The sequence below is a fragment of the Hemiscyllium ocellatum genome, chromosome 28 (assembly GCF_020745735.1).
Source record: "Hemiscyllium ocellatum isolate sHemOce1 chromosome 28, sHemOce1.pat.X.cur, whole genome shotgun sequence".
Classification (NCBI taxonomy): Eukaryota; Metazoa; Chordata; class Chondrichthyes; order Orectolobiformes; family Hemiscylliidae; genus Hemiscyllium; species Hemiscyllium ocellatum.
In genome coordinates this window covers 26,965,486-26,984,203 of record NC_083428.1, presented here as the reverse complement: position 1 = coordinate 26,984,203, position 18,718 = coordinate 26,965,486, and the positions used below count along the sequence as shown (strand labels likewise).

At 41.1% G+C, this 18,718-nt stretch overlaps 1 protein-coding gene across 3 annotated transcripts in view; it reads left to right on the top strand.

The window, feature by feature from the left end:
- LOC132828819 (tyrosine-protein kinase ZAP-70) overlaps nucleotides 1-18,718 on the top strand; it is a 102,089-nt gene that overhangs the window by 49,859 nt on the left and 33,512 nt on the right. The gene's annotated exons all lie outside the window — the stretch shown is intronic.

The window sequence follows — 18,718 nt, the reverse complement described above, 5'->3', positions numbered from 1 at the left end:
ATGTACCAGGTCTGACTGGTATTGTACCTGGAAAGGTCTTACTCATCAGGATGAAGAAGGAAGACAATTCGTGATCAGAGAGGGGAGGAGAGTCTGAGAGTCTTTTCAATTCTCATCGCAATATAAATGCAGCTGTTCCATTCTAATTGAAACTGGTTGGTTTACAAGATTTGTTGCAAAGAGGGAAAGAAGCAGTATGCTACTGTGAAGTAAAAATTAACGACTTTCATTTGTATAGCAACCTTTCATGACCACTGGAAATCTCAAAGCTCTTTACCGCCAGTCAGGTACCTTCAGCAAATGCCCACAAACAGCAGTATGTTAATGATCATAAAAGTTGTTTCTTACAATATTGAATAAAGCATAAATACTGTCTTTCTTGGGGACAATTTCCCTGCTCACCTTTGATATAGTACATGGAATTATTTACATACACGCAGGAAAACAATTAGACCACATTTTAATGTCACAATAGCTCTAAAAGTGCAGTGCTGCACTGTAATTTCACCTGGCTTTTTGAGCACAAGGTCTAGGAGCAGTACTTGAGCCAAGAACCCTTTGATTCTGCGGTAAATTGCTACCAACAGAGCCAAGTGACACACAGCACTAAACAAGGCTTTAAATAATACTGAAGATGTACCTCCAGCCAAGTTGTTCCAGTCCATTTACAACACTGCCATGTACCCGGCAATGTGGAAAATTGCCCAAGTACATCCTGTACACAAAATGCAGGACAAATCCAATCTACCCAATTACCATCCCATCAGTCTACCCTCGATTATCAATGAAGTGATGAAAGGTGTCATTAACAGTGCTATCATGTAACACCTGCTCAGTAATAACTTGCTCAGTGACACCCAGTTTGGGTTCTGAGCTCCTGACTTCATTATAACCTTGGTTCAATTGTAGACAAAAGAGCAAAATTTCAGAGGTGAGCTGAGAGTGGCAGTCCTTGACGTTAAGGCCACATTTGATCAAGTGTGGCACCAAGGAGCCCTAGCAAAACTGGAATCTATAGGAATCAAGGGGGCAAACTCACTGCTGGTTGGAGTCATACCTGACACATAAGAAGATGGTTGTGATTGTTGGAGGTTGATCAGCTCAGCTCCAGGTTATCACTGCTAGAGCTCGTCAGGGTAGTGTCCTAGGCCTAACCATCTTCAGCAAATCTGGGGGCAAATCCGGGACAGGAAAGAGGGGCAGGGCAGTGGCTTTCAATAGCAACGCTCCCCACCCTTTTCTCTGACCCCCGATTCCCTCTCCCTGAAACTCCAACTGCATGAGAATGAAAGAAAAGGCCGTACTTTCTTGCTGTCGGACTCTGTGAAGGTAAAGCCTCTGATGAAACAGGATTTCATCACAAAGAGCTGTGATTCATGGCTGTGGATATGTTCGCCAAACTGGGAAGTTGATTTGCAGAAGTTTCATCCCCTGTCAGTGTGAAATCTTCAATGCTTTGGAGCCTCCTGGGAAGCGCTGCTGTATTGTGACTTCTGGAATTTATCTTGTTCCATTTCTGCTGCTTCCGGTTACCGGTTGCGGTTGTTCGTTTTAGTGGCCGGTGTATTGGGTCCAGGTCTATGTGCTTGTTGATAGAGTCCATGGATGAGTGCCATGCTTCTAGGAATTGTTTGATTGTCCTCTGTTTAGCTTGTCCTATGATCGTTGCGTTGTCTCAGTCGAATTTGTGGTCCCTATCATCTATGTACATGGCTACTAGGGACAGCTGGTCGTGGCATCTACTGGTTAGTTGGTGCTTGTGGATGCAGATTTCTAGCTGTCTGCCTGTTTGTCCTAAATATTGGTTTATGCAGTCTTTGCATGGAATCTTGTAAATTACGTTCACTTTGCACATGATGGGTATCGGGTCTTTTGTCCTGGTAAGTTGTTATCTGAGCATGGCTGTCGGTTAATGGGCTGTCATGAATCCCACTGGTCAGAGAACTCTGGCTGTCGGATCTGAGACTCTTTTATACAAGATAGCACGGCTAGTGAATTAGGTCGTGACATGTCCTTGTCACGTCGTTTGTCTGTTAGGCATCTGAGGATGAAGTTGCAGAGATATCTGTCCTTGGTGAAGATTTTGTAGAGGTGTTCTTCTTTTTCCCTTTGTAGATTGGGAGTACTGCAGTGTGTTGTAGCCATTTTGAACAGGGTCCTAATGCAGCTTCTCTTGTGTGTATTGGGTGGTTGCTGTCGTAATTCTAGCTGCGTTTGCTGGGAAGCTCTGTTAACTCTGAACAAACTAATTGGACCTCAATATGGTGGGGTTTCTCAATGGTGGAGGGCAGTGAGTCAGTTGTCAACAAATATGCCCACGCCCACACTAGGACTATAAATCAGAGAACATCTCTTAAGCATCTTTAGATGTTGGTAATAATAAACAAGCCTTTACTGGAGCAAGCCAGCATCATCTTCTGAATCATTCACACCATCAGCTACCAGGCTTATTTTTCTCTTCATAAGAACATTCCTTGATGTTGAATTGTTTACACATTGCTGCAATATAATGAATTTAATTCAATTTGCTCATTTTAATAAGTCAGTCATTATTCATAAGAACATAAGAACGAGGAGCAGGAGTAGGCCGTCTGGCCCTTCGAGCCTGCTCCGCCATTCAATAAGATCATGGCTGACCTTTTCATGGACTCAGCTCCACTTAACTGTCCTCTCACCATAACCCCTAATTCTTTTACTGTTCAAAACAAAATCTACCTTAGCTTTAAAAACATTTCCTAAGGAAACCTCAACTACTTCACTGGGCAGGGAATTCCATAGATTCACAACCCTCTGGGTGAAGAAGTTCCTTCTCAATTCAGTCCTAATTTAGAGGCCATGCCCTCTTGTCCTAGTTTCACCTGCCAGTGGAAACATCCTCTCTACTTCAATCTTATCTATTCCCTTCATAATTTTACATGTTTCTATAAGATACCACCTCATTCTTCTAAATTCCAGTGAATATAATCCCAGTCTACTCAGTCTCTCCTCAACTCCAGAATGAACCTCCTCTGTGCCCCCTCTAGTGCCAGTATATTCTTTCTCAAGTAAGTAGATCAAAACTGTACGCAGTACTCCAAGTGTGGCCTCACCAGCACCCTATACAGCTGCAACATTACCTCTCTGTTTTTAACTCAATCCCTTTAGTAATGAAGGACAAAATTCCATTTGCCTTCTTAATTATCTGCTACACCTACAGACCAACCTTCTGTGATTCATGCACATGAACACCCAGATCCCTCTGCACAGCAGTATGCTGCAATTTTTTTCCATGCAAATAATAACCTTTTTTACTATTAGTCCTACCAAAATGAATGGCTTCATAGTTATTAACATTGTATTCCACCTGCCAGACTTCTGTCCACTCATTAAAACTATCTACGCCCCTTTGAAAAATTTCACAGTCCTCTGCACACTTTGCTCTGCCACTTATCTTAGCATCAATTGTAAACTTTGACACAGTACACATGGTCCCTAACTCCAAATCATCTACGTCAATTGTGAATAATTTCAGTCCCAACAGTGATCCCTGAGGCACACAATCAATCACTGATCACCAACCAAAAAAGCACTCATTTATCCCTACTCTTTGCTTCCTGTTAGTTATCCAATTCAATATTCATACCAATACATTGCCCATAACACCTTGCATCTTTATTTTACGCAGCAGCCTTTTGTGCAGCACATTATTGAATATCTTTTGGAAATCTAGATACACCACATCTACTGTGTCTCTATTGTTTACCATGCTCATAATGTCTTCATACAAGTCCAGTAGATTAGTTAAGTATGACCTGCCCTTCATAAACACATGCTGCGTCTGCCTAATTGGAGAATATCTAGCTAGATGCCTCACTATTTCTTCATTGATAATAGACTCAAGTATTTTCCCCACTGTAGATTTTAAGCTAACAAGTCCATAATCCCCCATCTATTGTCTACCTCCTTTTTAAAACAGTGACGTCACATTTGCTGTTTTCCAATCTGCAGGAACTGCCCCCGAGTCCAGTGACTATTGGAAGATTACCACAAGTCCATTTGCTATTTCTCCTACCATCTCTTTTATTACCCTGGGATACATTCCATCAGGGCCAGGAGAGTTGTCTATCCTTAGCTCCATTAGCTTACCCAACACTACCTCTTTTGTGAAAATGATTGTTTCCAGGTCCTCACCTACTTTCGTCTCTTTGTTAATTATTGGCAAGTTATTTGTGTTCTCCACTGTGAAGACTTACACAAAATACCTATTCAATACCTTGGCCATTTCATCATCTCCCATAACTAAATGCCCCTTCTCATCCTTTGATGGACCAATGCTTACTTTATCTACCATTTTTCATTTTATATATTTCTGGAAACTTTTGCTATCTATCTTTATGTCCTGATCTAGTTTATTCTCATAGTCTATACTACTTTTCTTTATAGATTTCTTTTGTGGCTTTCTGTTGACCTTTAAAGCTTTCCAATCTTCTAGTTTCCCGCTGATCTTGGCCACTTTGTGTGCCTTCTCTTTCAGTTTGATAGCCTCCCTTATTGCCTTAGGCACCCATGGCAGATTACCCCTTTTCTTACAGTCCTTCCTTTTCATTGGTATATACGTTTGATGAGCACTTTAAAAAATGGATTTGAAAGTCCTCCAATGTTCGTCAACTGTCCCACCATAAAGTCTTTGCTTCCAGTCTACTTTAGCCAAGTCCTCCCTCATCCTATTGTAGTCTCCTTTGTTTTAGCATAGGACCCTGGTATTGGATTTTATCTTCAAACTCTCCAGCTGTATTCTAAATTCAACCATACTGTGATCACCCCTTTCACGAGGATCCCTAACTCTGAGGTTATTAATTATTCTTGTATCATTACACGGGACCAGATCTAGGATAGCTTGCTACCTTGTCGGTTTTGTACACATTACTTAAAGAGAATGTTTCACACTTATTGGTTGATATTATGTGCATACAAATTTACAAAACTATCTCTGAGAACAGAAGGACGTTATCAACTGATTTAAACATTTGAGATCTACCATGAAGATCTTGTACCCTTGAGGGCAGGATCTTGTGATTACCTTATTTTGGTGCGCCCCCTGGAGAGCTATCTTTGCAACAATTCAGATGTGAATAGAAAGAGATCATTGTGACAGAAATAAAACTGACTTATTGAATCTTAGTTTCATGATAGTTGCCTCGTTAGTTATGTTGCGGTTTTCCAAATCTTGAGGAAGCCACATTAAAATTAATAGATACTGAATTACTGAATATTTTTGAACTGGAGTTTTTTTTTTCAAATTTAACAGAATCTAGACACAGTTAATTTACGTGGGCTCAATTGTTCAAATGAAGTTAGATAAAAGATAGAATATTTGAATAAACTTAAACTGGCTAGTTCCAATTAAGTGAAAAGGCTTCCTAATATATATTAAACATCTAAAATTATGAAGGGAATAGAAAAGATAAAAGTAGAAAGGATGTTTCCACTGGCAGGTGAAAGTAGGACAAGAGGTCATCGCCTCAAAATTAGGGGGAGCAGATTTAGGAATGAATTGAGAAGGAACTTCTTCACCCAGAGGGTTGTAAATCTATGGAATTCCCTGCCCAGGGAAGTAGTTGATGCTACTTCAGTAATGTTTTTGAAGCTAGGATAGATGTTTTTGGACAATAAAGGAATTAAGGGATATGGTGAAATGGTGAGTAATTGGAGATGAGTCCATAAAAAGATCAGCCATGGTCGTATTGAATGGCAGAGCAGGCTCGAAGGGCTAGATGGCCCACTCCTGCTCCTCAGGTGAAGTTTGATGGAGTTTCAGTGACATAAGCTAAGGGGACATGTGTCAAAATTGAGTGATGAAACCTATCTCAATGGGCAGATCATCATGCTCCATCTTTTCTGCTTTTTATAAGTAGCAAAGCATGTTGCAGCAAGATGCCAATTGATGGGGATTACACTTGTTCATATGAGAACTAGAAGCAGGACTAGGCAATTCAGCTTCTCCACTATTTAGTTTCTTCCCCCAAGCCATCGGGCTTCTTAACACTATATGGTCACACACTATTCCGCTCGCAATTTTTGGATGAGTTTTTGAATTGCTGCTAAAACAATATTTTATTATTGATCATTCATTGTTACATTGTAATTTGTCCATCACCGTGCCTATTGTCTTCAATTACTGTGCTGTCTTGCATGTTTTGCACCTTTCTGTGCACTTTATTGTGCCCTGTGTATGACTGTACTTTCATGTAGTATGTGTGTTCATAGAGCACCTTGGTCTGGAGGAAGGCTGTCTCATTATTATTGGACCAGTTGTATATGGTAGAAATGGCAAATAAAGGTCCTCTACTCTACATAATATGATAATGGCTGATCTCATCTTGATCACAACTCTACTCTCCCACTTTCCATAACTTTTCAACCCATCACTAATTAAAAATCTGATCATCGCCTCCTTAAAGTTACTCAATGTCCTGGGATCCACCATACTCTGGGATTGTGCATTCCACAGATTCATGAAAGAAATAATTTTTCCTCACCTCTGTTTTAAACCTGCTCCTCCTTATCCTAAAACTAGGACCTCTCATTCTAGATTGTCCCAGACGAAGAAGCAGCCTTTCTGCATCTACTTTGTCAATCCCCTCTAACATTTTACATACCTCATTTAGACTCCCCTCTCACTCTTCTAAACTCTAGACAGTATAGGCTTAAACTACTTATGCTCTCTTCATAAGGCAAACCCTCATCTGTGAAATCAATCTCGTGAACTTTGTCTGAACTGCCTGCAATGCAACTATATCCCTCCTCCATCTAAATCCAACTACTATCGTCTTTTGAACTATTCCTTGTGAGAGTGAGTCCATCCATCTAATCGTTTTGCATGAAAATAGTTTCTTTTGAATTTCTTATTTGATTTCTTAGTGACTGCCTTATATTGAAGTGAAACTGTTTTCTATATGTATCAGATACTTTCATAATCTGAAATCACCAGATTGTATTTTTAATGACCAGAGAGAACAGTATTAAACTATAATTTTTTTCAATACGGTATCATTCTTCTAAATTATACATTTCTCTTCAGTGTGCATTATTACCCTCTTTTCTGATGTGAAGACCAGAAATTTTACAGGACTCTAAGTGTGCTCTAACCGAGATCATAAAAGTAAGGTTTTATATAATTTTAACAAATCTTCTCTGTCATTCAATATTATTCCCCTGAAAATGAAACCTATTGCAATATTTGCTTTCTGAATGGCCTTATCAATTTGTGTTGCGACTTTTTAATGATTTGTTTATCTACGTCTCTAGATTATTTTGCTCTTCTACCCCATGCAGAGTTTGGTTTTTCAGAGAGGATGTAATCTCCTTATTCATCGCATGTTAATTCATCATCATGAATCCATTGTTGTCCATTGTCAATTACACACCTATTCTGCAATCTTATTTTTTTGTATCTCTAATTTGAGTATTTCACCTCTAACTTTAATGGTATGTAGGTTGAATAGTTGACTGTAGTGGGAACCTGATTGAGTAAGTAGTTAAGGCTATGTGTCTTATATTTTGTCCACCATACAACATTAAAATCTGATCGGATCAGTCAGTCATAGAGTCATAGAGATGTACAGCATGGAAACAGACAATTTGGCATTGAGAAAGAATGTTGTTAGCTATCTGGGAATGTTTGCTCACCGTACAAATACACAGTTTCCTGCCCTTTTGGGGTGCTTAAACTCACCCAAGTGGATTCGAGCACAGGAGCAGGAATGCCTTGCTGCAGTTTGCACAGGGTCTTTGTGAAGACCACTCCTGCAGTATGGTGTGCAGTTTTCATCTCAATATCTGAGGAAGGATGTTCTGGTTTTGGAGTGAGTGCAATCAAGGTTTACCAGGCTGATTCTAGGGATGGCAGGACTGATGTATGAAGAAAGGCTGGATCTGTTAGGACTATATTCACTTGAGCTTAGAAAAATGAAAGGAGAATCTTATAGAAACCTCTAAAATTCTAACAGGACTACACACAGATGTTCCTGATGATGAGGGAGTCCAGAACCAGCATTCACACAATTTAAAGTCACATCGATAGACCATCCAGGACTGAGGAGAAATTTTTCACCTAGGGAATGGTGAGCCCATGGAATTCTCTGCTACAGGAACAGGTTATAACCTCAACATTGAATATTTTTAAGAAGGAATTAGATATAGTTCTTAGGGCTAAAGGGATTAAAGGGCTTGGGAGAAAGTAGGAACTCTTGCTCCTTTATCCATGTTCCCATTTAGATAAAAGCTAACACGGTCTCTCAATCACTGTGCAGTTTTGGCATTGTTTCTTTGAGTCCTCTTGTAAAAGGCAGGAATTCTCCATGGTGACAATCCAAAGCACAACATCTCCACATGCTCCACATCAGGAAGGTTTCTCTTCTCTCCCGCACTTCCTATCAACATTCTGAAGTTCAATAACTTTCTGGTGATGCTAAAATCCAACCGGCTGTTCAAGAACTGTGATTTAAATCCCATTATTTTAAATTATCCCTTAACAATAGGACATATTGCTTTCCATTGCCGCCTAGAATAATGAAAAGTTTAAATGAACTCTCCAAATTCTGAGCTACAGCCTCAAGACAACCCTTCCTCAGGCTGATCACATAAAGTTGCTCCAGGGCTCTCAATACCTCCAGACCACTATTATCCTGGTCATCTACACAAAGAGTCTCCTGCATCCTCCAAGAACAACCTGGTAAAATGTAAAAAGGTCATGACAATCTATCTGTTCATTCCGATTCCTAACCTTCATGCTGTTTAGCATTGTTTCTGCAGGTTTTTGAGACAAAGATCCAGACAGAACAGTGTGGAGAATGGGAAGATAATTTATGCCTTTGCAGAGGTTATTTTTATGACCTCGATCGAGATTAGTAAGCTTTTTAGTGGAATTTGAAAACCGAGGTATTTACTATTGGATAAAGATACTGTAACAAGGGGAATTTATTGTAAAAAACAGATCGAAGAACATGCCAGCACATACTTTGACGGCCACTGGGATAAGGTGACAACCCACCCTTTTGATTGAAAGTCCTGCTCCAACAGACGACAGAGTTCTGTTACAATGTCCTGGAACTCCTCCACATGCAGTGCCTTGCTCATCCAATGGAAATGATATTGAAGGCAATAGACTCTTGCCCTCCTGTTACTTCTTCCTCATCATTCGGGAATCCCTTTTACAACTGGAGTTTCCTGCTGGACCCCGGCTTGCTGGCACTTCTGTTTCTCCTCAGTTTGTCTCCACCTTTGCTGACCAGCAGCCACAGTGATGGTAAGTCCTTCTGTGGCTGCATCCATTGATCATGGTTCCCGTGAACCTGTGTGGGAAATACCGCAGCAACTCAGGAATTAGGGTAGGCCATTCAGCCCATCAAGTCCACTCTCCCATTCAATTCAATTGTGGCTGATGGAATGCTTCAATATTTTTTACTCACACCATCCCAATAACCCTGTGTGCCACTGGTTATCAGAAATTCACCAATCACTACCTTGAACATTCTCAAAAACTGAACCTGCACAAACCTTCTGTGGTAGAGAATTCCAAAGGTTCACAACCCTCAGAGTAAGATAACTCTTCTTTCTCTCTGACGTAAGTGGCAACCCCCTAATTTTTAACCTGTGCACCCTAGTTTTAGACTCCTCAGCCAGGGGAAGCATTTCACCTGCATCTACCTTGTCTATCCATTTTAAATATACATAGGTTTGAACAAGATCACCTATAATTCTTCAAAAACTCTCGCGAACACATGCCTAGTTTATCCAATTTCTCTTCATTGGACAGTCCTGCTATCCTGGGAATAAGTCTAGTGGAGCAGGACATGTTTTCAGCAATATGAGCAGTCAGCATTCACACACAGCCAAACGATAGGTTACCATAATCCTCCATACAATGGAACATGTAGTACTCAGATAAGAAGGCCATGGATTGTCTCTACACAGCCCTCATTATTTTTTTTTACTGATTAGATTAGATTAGACTAGACTTACAGTGTGGAAACAGGCCCTTTGGCCCAAGAAGTCCACACCGACCAGCCGAAGCACAACCCACCCATACCCCTACATTTACCCCTACCTAACACTTTGGGCAATTTAGCATGGCCAATTCACCTGACCCGCACATCTTTGGACTGTGGGAGGAAACCGGAGCACCCGGAGGAAACCCACGCAGACACGGGGAGAACGTGCAAGCTCCACACAGTCAGTCGCCTGAGTCGGGAATTGAACCCGGGTCTCAGGCGCTGTGAGACAGCAGTGCTAACCACTGTGCCACCGTGCCGCCCACGTTTCCATATATTTCTCATTATTTGGAAAAACAGAAATGTTACTTTAATAAGCTGAAGAGGAAAAGAGAATCTCCTTTCATTGCAAGGCCAGTAATAATGCTTTTTAACTTTAAAATTGTCACTAAGGCCCTAAGTAAGGTTAGAAGAATTTCTTTGTTCAGCACTTGGAGTATTTAGCCTCATGGACCATATGAAGAACTTCTGTTGTAAATTAAGTATACATTTAAAGCAAAAGAGGATACAGAGTTATGGTGAGAGTCTGGGGCAGTGGATTAATTTTGGAATGCTGCAGGAATCAATGGTTAGAGATACAATGAGCTGAATCAGTTCCTTCTGGGGTTTAAATTTCTCTGTCTTTTGTCACTCCATCTTAGTCACCTCTATCTTCCACCAGGAGAGGGAGCCATTGTTTACTTTGAGCATTTGCAGCAAATTGTTCAACTTTCTGTATGACCAGATTAGAATTGTCAAACCAATAGAAATGGTGCTTCTGGTGAGATAACAAGTAAATCCCATTGTTCATATTGAGCTACAGTTCAAATTAAAAAGTAGTTGTAATTTTATGTTTGATAATTTTACTGATTAAGATTGAGCATGGAGGAATAAATAGAAGATAAATTCAATTGTGCTTCTTTCACATTCTAATTCCCATCTTGATTTATTAAAATTGTTTTCTTTCAAAATATTCGCGTAACCACTCAGAGCTCCCCAATATTCATAAAGAGGACTTGAAATGACCGAATTGGAGAAAAGTTAGGCTCTGCAGAAAATTGGTGACCTGTGTGAAATTATCCCGAGCATACTAATTGTTTCTTGTCTTGTACAGAAATAGAGTAACAAATACTATAATCTTTAAGTCCAATGGTTATTTTAACTTATTTTGGATTCCTATGACACACTTCTTGGGGGGGAGGTGGGGGCAGGTGGGGGGTTGAACCCAGGCATCCTGGTTCAACGTAGTGACACTATCACTGCACCACAATAGTTCCCTTTAAGTCATGTACCTTGGGGTTTGCATTTTCATTTGTGTATGTCCATATTCTATGAAATGATTCACTGCTTAAACTTACTAAACATGTCCAAATCTATTTTCCACATGGGCAGCTGACTGGCAGAGCTTGTAGGTTGGCTCCTTGTTTCAGTGATTGGTGTCTGCACGATTTTGAGGCTATCCAGTGGAACTGAAAGGTTCAGATTAAAGCTCCCAGTGCAGCTTTACAAACTAAAGCTTCAAGGTCACTGATGAGGGAAGTTGGGGAGACTTAACCCACGCTGGTAAGAGCAGACACAGATAATCAAAATCAACATCAGATTACTTATTTTGTCAGTGCTGTCAGGGATTTTCCACGCAGGTGAAGAGAAGAGAAAGTGAGAGACAGTCAGTTTGCAATAATTAAACGCATTAGAACCAAGTTGTGGGCTGTAAGCTGGAAACTTCCCTACCATTTTATCCTTTAACGTGTTTAAGGTATAGTGGAACACATTTCACAATGGCAGATATTCTGCTGCCGTATGATTTAAAGAAATCGCAATAATCAGTCTTCTGCAAAAACAATATTCAGGACAATCTAATGAGAATCATCTAATTTTCCTGAGGTGATGGTCTTTTATTGATGAAGGTGCTCAGTAAACTGATAACAAGGTTGTAAACAGAAGAACATTAGGTGACTCCATAATCAGAGAGAGATTTTCCTTGAAGTTCTCAATTATGTCATTTTAAAAAAAAATTCCACCTCTACTTTCAGCATGTGATCTATCTCATCATCATTACAGACCCCAAATCCTTGCTCATTTACCTAAACTAGTTCCTGTTCAGAAGTAATGCTGACTGTTTTTAAGTATCCGGAAACATTCCCAAAGCAGATTTAATCTGTTTTGGGAAGTAACTGCAAATAATTTTCCACATGGTGGAATGTCAAAGGGGACGATGGTGGGAGAAAGAGAGCCCAATGTTCCTGGCCACATATTCCTGCAGGTTGGATTGGGGACAAGACATGATGTAACACAGATTCACTTGTAAAATCCTACAGCGAAAAGTTAAATCATGTGCAGCAGCAAAAACAATAAAATACTGCCACTTCTGGGAATTTGAAGTCAGCATCTAAAATGCTCAGCAGATCAGGCAGGATCTTTGATAACTGGTTAATTTCTGTTCTGGTAAAAGTTCATCAACTTGAATCATTAACCTATCTCTCACTCCCTACAGATGGTGTCAGACCTGCTGGATATTTCCAGCATTTGTTATTTCACTTTAAATTGTGAGGACAGGTAGCATAAACACTGCTTGCATTCCCTTACATTCAGAGGAATATGAGGCAATCTAACTGGGGTGTTTAAAGTGACAAAGGGAAAATCCAGAACAAAAGGACATATTCTTAACAATAATGCTAGAGCATTTTCACACTAAGGGTAATGGAAAAATGAAACTATTGCTTTCGAAAGGCTGAGGGTCCTGACTGAATTCAAACTTTGAAGACTGAAATTGATATATTTTTGTTACAATGAGATGTCATCTCTTCCTACTCAACTTCTAGTTTGTAGAGGAACTCTGCCCCTCTATTCACCATAGAATCTCTGCAGTGTGGAAGCAGGCCATTTGGCTCATCGAGTACACACCTACCCTCTGAAAAACATCCCCGACCCACACCCCTACCCTATCCCTGCAATCCTGCATTTTCCACAGCCAATTCACTTAAGTAACACATCTTTGGACTATGGGAGGATAATGGAGCACCTGGAGGAAACCCATGCAGACATGGGGAGAACACACAAACACCACACAATCACCCACGGGTGGAAATGAACCTTGGTCCCTGGTGCTGTGAGACAGTAGTGCCACCATCTCTCCCCGTACACTCCCCCAACTCCTTAAAATTCACAGAAACATTCTACCCCCTTGTTGTGAGATGTATCTTGCCTTATTCTCCAGTAAACATCACCCCTAATCCAAACTCCTCCTCTTTCTTAATCACAGTAACAATGAAGTTCATTATCTGAGTTTCCTGGTCATCCAGAACCATGTGACAACTGTAGCATAACGGCTTCCCTGTGGTTAAAGACTTTGTATGAGGAATCCTGCCATGCACATATCCTCACTGCTGTACACCCATGCATAAACTTTCTTTTCACTGCTCTAAGTCCCGAATGCAGCTTCAATCTGACACTGTAATTTCACCTGGGTCAACCTTTGGGTTGCAGACAAGTATCTATCAAAAGAACCAGGATATCCACTTGCAACACAGCCAAAGCAGTATTTATATTTTAACTATTTCCAAAATGGAATTCAGTTTTGTCGAAAGCCTGGTCTTCATTCTATGTTTGAGTCGCTCAGGTACAGGCAATGAAATGATATCAGGTATCAGAGCATCGATAATCTCCCAGTCCTACCCCGCAGTGCAACTTTTCAAATCTTACATGAATATTTTGTTCATGCACAGAGTTTACAAAGCTTACAGAGAGACTCAGGAATTCCTCCAAGGTCACAAATCCCCCAAAATGAGAAACCCTATTTGGTTCAATACATGAAATGAAAGAGCATTTTAATGTTGAATATCTTTGATTTTCTTTGAAGCTTGTACCTGCAGAGATATGGATTAAATTTAAATTTGATACACATGATTACTTTAGTGAGGGAATCTTTACTGGCTGCCAAAGGGGCCTTCATCCCACATCAATGAGACCTGTAGAACCAAAGGTCCCCAGTTGTTCCATTGATGAGTTACTATAATGCAACCAGATGGTCAGATTCAACCTTGTTATGTTGTCTGTGTGAAGTTTGCACAGTTTGCTTGTGTTTGCATGGGTTTTCTCTGGGTGTTCCAGTTTCTACCCACAGTCCAAAGATGTGCAGGTTAGGTGAATTAACCAGGCTAACTTGCCTGTAGTATCAAGGCATGTGCAAGCTAGGTGAATTTGCCATGGGAAATGCAGAGTTGAGTGGGTCTGGTGGCTCTTCAGAGGGTCGGTGTGGATTCAATGGACCCAATTTTCTTCTTCCACACTGTATGATACCTAACTTTTAGAATCAAACTCTTGGGGCCATATTTATGTTTTCTTTGGCTAACAGTTGGCAGTCTCTGGGATTTGCTGGTGTTCGCCTGCCATGTATATGCCCCCTGAGCTGCCCTGCCCAGTGGGCACTGACAGACACAATTATGACCCAATTACTGGGCTAGTGGCTCATGGACTTTCAGTCCACACATGTTCTGCTCTGAACTTATTTTTGGCTTTATGGAAGGAATACATCACAACCAAACAGAGGTATTCCAGTATTTTACACAGCATGGTAATACTCAAAAACCTCAACCATGTTGATAAAGAAGTTGGTTTTTAAACATTTTAATAAAGGAAGTGAAGCCAATCTTTTTTCTTTGACCTCAAATGTTTTCATCATATGTTTTCTTATTTTGTCTGGTGTTAGCTAACATCACTTCCAATTTGAAGTGCGGGGCAAGTTTTATTTGGAAAGTTTTGATGGCCATTTCTAGCTCATGTAGAAAACTCCCAGCCTCACTTAGAGCCACGTTGTTAGAAGTCAGAAGTCAGTTAAAAGAGGTGCAAATTCATGTGGCCCAGAGGATATCTATGAAGAGCAGGTCTGCATGACCCCAAAAGGAAATTCATAAAAATAAACAAATCAACATTTTGAGGTCTCTTTTGTCTCCATACTTGACTCTTGGTGGACTGGTCTGGCTGGAATCTCAATGTAATTTCTCACTTGTGGATGCTAATGTTAAATGGCAATTGCATGAGAGGTGGTCCCATTGATGATGATTTCAGCAGAAAGTGGCTGGGGCAAGGGTTCAACAATCACCAATGTATCCCGATCTCATGGAGAGGGGTAATCCCGATGGTAAGCTGGTAGGAAGCAGGTGGTGATTGGGCAGGGGGGGATCTCAGTGAATGGTCAGGAAGTGGAAATCAAATGGTGGTTGGAAGTTTTAATAGGGGTCATTAGCGATGTATTTACCTATCACTACCTCACCACTCTGCATCGCTCCCTCCCCATAACCCTTACCCCCCCCTTCTCTTTATCTGCAGCTTCCCCTACCCCACCTTCATTCCTGAAGAAGGGTTATACCCAAAACGTTAACTTCTTCATCTCCTGATGCTGCCTGGCTTGATGTGCTCTTCCAGCCTCCCCTGCCTGTCTACTTTCCTTCATTTGTTACATTCCAGAACTGGGAAACCAGGCCAAAATGAATTGGAATTGGAGGTACCATTAAGTTAAAGGCCATTGGCCTTGTTAAAATGTCTGAACAACAGCCTCATTTCCAATAATACACTGAGCATCCTCTCACATAAACAGAATTTTTCACAAAAAACAGGAACATCCACTCCTTGTCCCAACTGTATTATTGAATTGAATGAACTTTATTGTCACATGCATTTGACTGAATGCAGTGAAAAGTTTGCAATGTCACCACTTATGGTGCCATTTTAGGTACTAGATACCTAGGCTCAGAGACTTACGCATTTTGTATAAAATTGAAAAATAACAAATACAAAAATCCAGCATAAAAATAAAAAGAAAAAAGTACTCAATTTACAATCCTTCCACTGTAGTTCGTGCTGTTAAAGGCAAGTCAGCAGATTGGGTTCCTGTTTCAGATTTGTAATCACTGAAAAGACTATCGTGCCCTCATTCAGGGAAATTTAAATGGACCCTGAGATAATTATTTATGCTTGTCTTACCGACATCCCCACCAAGCCCTTTGTGTTCTACCCCGTCTTCTGTCATCATTCTGCTTTTAAAATCACATCTTACTGTTATATTTTAATATTTCTAATCTTCTGTCCTATTCTTCCAAACTCATTGAACTTGGGTGACCTGCCCCTTTCTTCAGGTTTTTAAAAGATACAGTGGAGGTGGGTCGAGTGCATACAGTCATAATTTTTACCCTGGTAATATTCCTATGGGCAGCCTAATGGTTAGCACTGCTGCATCATAGCGCCAGGGATCTGGTTCAATTTCACCCATGGGTAACTGTCTGTGTGGAATTTGCACACTCTCTCCGTATCTGCGTGGATTTTCACTGGGTGCTCTGGTTTCCTCCCACAGTACAAAGATGTGCAGGTTAGGTACACTGGCCACTCTAAGTCACCCATAGTGTTCAGGGATGTATAGGTTAGGTGTGTTCACCATGGGAAATGCAGGGATAGGGTAGGGGGATGGGTCTGGGTGGGATACTCTTCAGTGGGTTGGTGTGGACTTGTTGGGCTGAATTGCCTGTTTCCACACTGTGGGGATTCTATTAAAAAGGTGCAAGTTTAAGCTCCTGAAACAGGTCTTCCCATTTTCATACAGTCAGTGGAATTGCAATCAGTCAAAGTGGTTAATGTCTGACCAACCCATAATTGCACATTTTACATAAACTAATTCGTTTAGATTAGATTACTTACAGTGTGGAAACAGGCCCTTCGGCCCAACAAGTCCACACCGACCTGCTGAAGCGCACCCACCCAGACCCATTCCCTTACATTTACCCTTGCACCTAACACTACAGGCAATTTAGCATGGCCAATTCACCTAACCTGTAGACTTACTCCCACTGTTGACTGTGGGAGGAAACCGGAGCACCCAGAGGAAACCCACACTGACACGGGGAGAATGTGCAAACTCCACACAGTCAGTCACCTGAGGCGGGAATTGAACCCGGGTCTCTGGTGCTGTGAGGCAGCAGTGCTAGCCACTGTGCCACCCACCAATGCTGCAATCATTTAGGAAAAAGCAGAGAATAATACACTTAAATGAAAAGTTTCAGGATGTTAAATTGAAGGAGATTGCCTGACTTCGCTTTTTGATAAAATTTTCCTCGGCACTTTTCTTTGCACAGCATTTACTCAGAAACATTATTCTCTGAATCAAAATTGAAATTTAGTACTGTATTGGGAGAGATTCTCAGCATGACTTCACTTCTTTAGTTTCAGAATGCTTCCCTACCGTCTGGGGAGAAGTGCATATTCTTCCAAAACTGCTGCTACTCCCACTTACTTTTAACTGACAAGGATCAGGAGCTGGTGGGAGGGGAAAATCACAGGTAGAATGAGACGATGCAAGCTTGCTATCTGCAGTGTGAGTACAAATGGCAACCTCAAATTTCATGCTGTTTAATAATACAGCAATTTCAGCAAACGTTTAGGGGGAATTTTAAGACGATGAGGGTGGGTGAGTTTCTGTGGGAGTGGCATGTTTGAAAGGCTGAATCCATGTGCATATCTGGAGCTGCTCAGGGTCTGCATGGATCTTCAGTGTATGTCAACCAGGGTTACCTGAATGTTACTGGACTGCTGTGACTTGCACAACCCTGCACAGCAACGATTCCTGGAACTTCGGAAACAGGAAACAGATGAGTCTTCTGTACCCTGCAAGGACGAACACCAGTGGCCAAACACATCACTGCCAGGGATGGCTGAGAAAGCAAGATTCAGGTTTGGTTAAAATGCAAAATCTAGTTGCCCTGCTACATCCAAGCACATCATCCTCCACCAACCCAGCAGAAGGCAGACCTACACAGTCTACAATTCATCCCCCTTCAACCTTTTGTTTTTCTCATGATTCATATGACTAAAAACTACTTTGCGAGATACCAGACAAACAAAAAAACAAGAGGGAACGATAAAATAAATTTTACTGTGGAGAATCCTAAATCAGAAATGTGACAGTGTAACTAGAAATCCTTTTCCTTCTGTGATACTGCCCATGTGTTTTCAACAAAGCTTGCATTCTAAGTCTGACTGCCTTATGTGTTCTTGGCCAGCTGATGCCCTTTGGGATTGGGATGCAGAAAAGGTTGCTCTGTTTTCACCTGTGCAGGTGTAGCCACGAGGACAGGAGGAAGCATTTGTAACTTGCACTGTTTGTGGGAGGTATGCAAGAAGTTGAGGTATTTTGAGCTTTTTCCAATTCCATGCTCTCATTCTCCATCTTCAATGGCTCACTTGCATTTCCTATGGAGTAAGAGTCAGGCAATCACTCTGCTGCCCTCCAAACGGGCTCTGTAGTATTTAGGTAATTTTTTTTGTCGATTAGGTGGCATTTTAACCATGCAAGTTATTGCTGAGGACAATCAGGTACTTGGTGAACTGCTTCATTGGCTGCTGCATGCTGTTGACTAGTCTTTGTCTCGAAGTAAACATCAATGTAAGGGACTGAGACATCTTGGCATTGGTAGATGAGACAGATACCTCCATTCTCCCTCCAATCTGAAGGATAAATAGAACTCACATTTTTTCTGCTGCTCCAGAATGCTGCCTTCTTCAACGTATACTCCAGAACTTGCAGGGTCAAGCATCTATTGCAGGAACTTAGACAGATCCCCAAAAACGTGCCTCCTTGCTTCTTGAACTGGATTGGATATATGCTTGATGGAGGCTCCTTGCACCTTGCATAAGAAATTAAACAGACAAGCTGCCTCCAC